Source organism: Gopherus flavomarginatus, chromosome 16, assembly GCF_025201925.1.
Source record: "Gopherus flavomarginatus isolate rGopFla2 chromosome 16, rGopFla2.mat.asm, whole genome shotgun sequence".
NCBI lineage: Eukaryota > Metazoa > Chordata > Testudines > Testudinidae > Gopherus > Gopherus flavomarginatus.
In genome coordinates, this window is record NC_066632.1 from 13,158,198 (window position 1) to 13,163,164 (window position 4,967).

General features: G+C 53.4%; 1 non-coding gene across 1 annotated transcript; it reads left to right on the forward strand.

The window, feature by feature from the left end:
* Nucleotides 1-4,471: 4,471 nt before the first annotated feature.
* TRNAS-UGA (transfer RNA serine (anticodon UGA)) lies at nt 4,472-4,553 on the forward strand. The gene has a single exon. It is a non-coding gene; the product is annotated as a tRNA-Ser (tRNA).
* Nucleotides 4,554-4,967: the final 414 nt, after the last annotated feature.

Below are 4,967 nucleotides of genomic sequence, written 5' to 3' on the forward strand. Positions count from 1 at the left end.
TGTTTAGCACCAAGGAATTCTGAAGTTTGCTAAAATGTCTAGTCTGTGGAAACAAGAAATGGTTGGGGCAAAACTTTTTAACCACTGCCTTTTTTAAAGCCCATTCATGGATGTGTGTCCCTATCTCTCAGGTACCTGGGGTTCTTTGCCAGGAGGAGAGAAGAGGTTCCTGCCTCTTTTTCTGTGGCCTTAACAAACCAGGTGTTGTGCTCCAGTTCTCGTCTGAGATCCCTGAAGAAGAACATCTTCCCACCCTTCAACAAGACAGGACCTATCTTTAAAAGGGAACAAAGAGAATTCTGAGACTTACTAGCTCGCCTCACTTCCATAGCTGGAGAGATACTGGAGTACATTCTTAAACTATCAGTTTGTCAGCAGCACCAACAGGATAGTTTGGTTCTTAGGACTAGTGAGCATGGATTTGTCAAGAACAAATCATTCCAAACCAATCCTCTTTCCTTCTTCGGCAGGGTTCCGGGCCTAGTGAAGGTGGGTAGACAGTAGATGGGATCTAGCTTGGTGTTACTAAGGCTTTTGACACAGTCCCGTAGGACAGTCTCACAAGCAAACCAGGGAAATGTGGTCTAGATGCAATCAGTGTGATGTGGGTGCAGAGCTGGTTGAAAGCCCAGACTCCAAGAGCCCTTCTCCATATCTGGCTGTCCAACAGAGAGGATGTACCTGTTGGGTCTGGCAGGGATCAATTTGGGGTCTGGTACTATTCAATATTTTCATTACTGATTTGGAAAATGGAGTGGAGAGCATGCTTCTAAAATTTGCAAATGACACCAAGCACTTTGGATCACAGGACTGGAATTCAAAATGCCCTTAACAAACTGGAGAATTGGTCTTCTTGAGCCAAACTCCATGGCTGGGCCCCTCTCTCTAGACTGGGATGAAGTGAAACCCCAGAGCCAAACACTCCTCCTCCTGGGCAGTGCACTTCGTCCTCGAATGGTCAGATGCTGATTAGCACTGTCAGAGCAGCTTTGTCTGGGAGATTCCCAGCACTTTTCAATAGCGGGAAAGAATGAAATCCCATCAATGGAACTCAGGAGTCCTGACTCCCAGTCCCCTGGTCCAGTGTCTCCAGCGGAGCACACTCCCTCTCATAGGCAGGGGGAGCGGCCATGAGGGCCTGCTTGTAATTGCCAGCTGTGGGAGGGAGTGTGCAGCAGTGGTTAGCAAAGGGGCCTGGAAAGAAGGACTGCTGGGTCCCATCTATACTTCCGACACTTGGTGTGACCCTGAGTCAGTAGCTTCCCCTCCCCAGGTTTGTTTCTCATCAGTAGGGTTGGGGTTGCAGTTCTGACAGCCCAGGGGGGTTGGGAGGCTCCAGGAAGGTGTGTAAAGTGCTGGGATTTCAGGATCCCGGAGGCGCTGTCACCCCTGCACTAGGGTGATGTTCAGCACCCCCTGCTGCTGGCCAAGTTTCTCCTTTCCCTGGCAATAAGACAGACTCTTGTTTTCACAGCCAGCTAATCGCCCAGTGTCATCACCCTGCCTGCTGGCTGGGCAGGGTAACTCCTCAGGTCACCACCCTCCTCTCCAGCCTGTCTTGGGCTTGGAGAATGAGGAGAAGGGCGAGGGATGACATTGAACATCCTCCATCAATCGCTTCATCACCAGAGCAAGTGAGTGGCATTAGGGCTCCATGGTGGCATCCCCTGTCTGTCTGGGGAGAGGCAGAAAGAGGGGGAGAGAATCTCTCCCAAAGGACATTAGTTTTGCAAACAGCCCCCAGAAGCCCCTCACTCTCAGACTGGGGAGGGGCTTCTCCAGAGCCGTCTCCAGCGTGTTTGGCAAGGTCCCAGCAATGGGGCTCCCAGCCCTTCCCTTGTGGGAGACTGTTCCCCAGGCTGAGAGTCTCTGAGCTGGGCCGGACCCGGGGAGCTGCTGAGCATGGAAATCAATGGGAAACGAAGGGGCCCTGGCCTTGCTATGTCTAGGGACTTTGAAGTGGGGAATGGTTTCCCAGGAGAAGTCTGGACTCCTGAGTTCTGTTCCTTCTCTAGCCTGGGTGGGGAATGGGTGGGAGGAAGTGTGAGTGTGTCCTGGGCTGGCAGGAGGGAGCTGCTTGTCCAAAGTGACCAGTGGTCTTTGTGACTGACCCCAGTGCTCGAAAAGGACGAGACTTCCCGGTTCTTGCAGCCCCAGGGATGATGAGGGGGAAGGTTGAGGGGGAGCAGATCATGCAATGAACTCCTGCCAGTGTGTGTAGCTTACACTCCCTGCACCCCCGTGGGGGGAGGAGGAGCTGCTCTGGCTGGGGCAGGGATGGGGAGAGACCAAACAAGTTGGTTAGTGAGAGGCTGCCTTGACCCCAGACTCACATCTGCTCCCCGCTCAGTTCCAGGATGGCCAGGCTCCTGAGGATGTTCAGGAAGAAGGCTCTGCAGGCGGCCCCAGAGCCTGTGGAAAGCAGCTGCCATCTTCCCCAGGAGCCGAGCGGCCCAACCGTCCCCAATGGCGGGGAAGGAGCTCGCGGCCGGGCCAGGAGGTGGAAGTGCCCAGCCTTCTGGAAAAGGAAACCTGCTCCCGGTGCAGGCACCGAGGTGGGAGAGGCACCGTCAAGGCCAAAATGGAGCTGGGCCAGGATGCAGCTGGGCAAGCAGGACCCAGCCCTGGTGCAGAACTGGGCAGGGTGGTTCCGAGGCTTGTTGTGTGGGCAGCAGCAGCCCCAGGAGCCCAGCCCCGATTTCCAGCAGGAGGCATCGCCCTGCCCGGTCAGTGGGGACCTTCCAGCCTTCCCAGGGCAGGAGGTGGAGGATCCCTCTCCCAGCCCCAGCAGCTCGGCCCGCTTCCTGTGGGACAACAGCAGCACCTGGAACTTGGACAGCAGCGAGGCCGACAGACGCTTCTGCTTTATTCCAGGTGAGGAGCCTGGCTGGGCTCGGAGGGGTAAGGAAGGGGCTGTGAACACTCCGGGCCCAGGCCCTCGAGCAGTGCTATGGGGGTGGGTCCCCAGCTCAGGTGTCTGGCCTGAGCCACTGAACCCCACTGACACCAGATGCTGCCACTTTATTCCTTGATGCCCCATTGGGTTGCGGGGGAGTGTGGGAGGCACCTCCCAGGGAGTCCAGGATTGTGGGTGGAGGGGTCTCTTTGCTATGGACTCCTGAAGGACTTGGGGGCTGATGACACTGAGGCTACTTGGAATCAAATACATTTGAGATACAAGTACATAGCCCATATTCATAACTTCAAATACAAAAATGGAACGCACAGCCAGCAAAATTATAACCAGCAAATCATAACCTTGTCATAGACACCTCACACGACAACCTTTGCACAATATTTGCTGCACATATATAACAGTGGTGGCAACAATGATCCCTACAGTCCCAGTTCATATTAATAACGTCACAGAAGGCTATAGAGAAGTGGGAGAGAGGTGTCTTCCAGCCGGCGTGTCTCATCCATTTCCCCCTTGCCGCTTGGGCCGAGGTGGGAAGGGAGCGAAACATCCCCGGCTGAAGATTTTGCGCTCGATCTTGAAGATTAAGCCCAACCCCCCAGCATGGCTAGGTCAGGGTTGTCCTGGGCTCTGGGGGCAGAGGGCTGAGCTGGGAGAAGGGGCAGATGAGGGGATTTTGTCTCTGATAGATAAGGGCTTTGTCAGGAGAAAGCTATAGGTCACATGCTGGGGGTGTCAGTGAGATTTGAGCTGGGGTAGCAGCAGCAGGGAAGCAGTGTGTGTGTGTGGGGGGGGGATTCACTTGGTAAAAATGAAACTCCCAAGCCGCTCCCTTTGCTGGAGCAAAAGCCTCTCATTTATCTCCTCAACTCTCTTCCATGAAAATCTCCACCCCTCCCCTGGTGCTGAGAGACCCTCTTTACTCCCATGGAGATTTGTAATTGTTCTAACTCTTCCTTTGCCTTGTCCAAATTGTTTTCCCAGAAAAATGATCAAGGACATTTCAAATGAGAAAAACAAACGAAACCAGAGAAACTCCCATCACACACTTTGGGTCTGAATTTTTCTACTGAAATTTGGAGATAATAAAACTCCTTCCTCTGTTGGCCAGAAACCAAAGCTAGACCTCCCCTGCTGTAGCTGTGACTTCTGCTACCAAACCACCAATGTGATGTCTCCTCTTGTGAGACATTTCTCTGCACAATACTGCTGCTAATCCAGTTATTGACTCCAGGAAACATTTTCCTTAGCCTGGTTCCGTGTGTCACTGGTTTCTATAGCAAAGGTCAGTCCCTAGCCCTGTGGTCCGGACATCCTCATTCGCATCAGGCTTCAAGTTGAGAATAATTTCCTATTCCCGTTCTGTGGGAGGGGAGACTTTTAAACCCGCTCTCTGTGCGACTGCACATGGCTAAGCAAAGAGAACAAACCCAAATCCCCCCTGTGCTTTGGGAGCCAGGTTTGCGGTGGGAATTCTGTAGTTCAGATGACTTCACACCTGGTCATTGTGATTCTTTACCAGTTTCTCTGGCATGGGGGCACCTGTACATTTCAGCTGTGATGGCTGAGTGGTTAAGGTGGTGGAGTTGAAATCCAATAGGGTTTCTCTGCGCAGGTTCAAATCCTGCTCACAGCGAGGCCTGTGTTTTAGCCAGTATCTTATCCGAGCAATTCCCTGTGTACAACCCCCTGATACACTCTCAAGTCTCTCCCCACCCCAAATAAATCCTCTTCTGCTCCTTTCATAGAGATGCCTGGGACACCACCTCCCCCTGTGTCCCTGAGGTGTCAGGCAAACTCTCAGTGCCTGTAGCCTCTGTCACTCACCTAGTGCCCCATAGATCAGCCATAACCCTGGTTCTGCTCCTCTCTCTAGTGTGTGAAAGGAGCCAAGTCAGTGACTCCATGGGATTTGCCCCGGACCCCTCTAGGGCCGGCCCTGAAGGGAAGCACTGACTATCACAGTGACAATACAACTGACCAGCATTGCGGGGGAGGCTGAGGGAGATCTGCACTCATCAGGTCTCTTCTCTCCCCCAAGGTGAGCCAG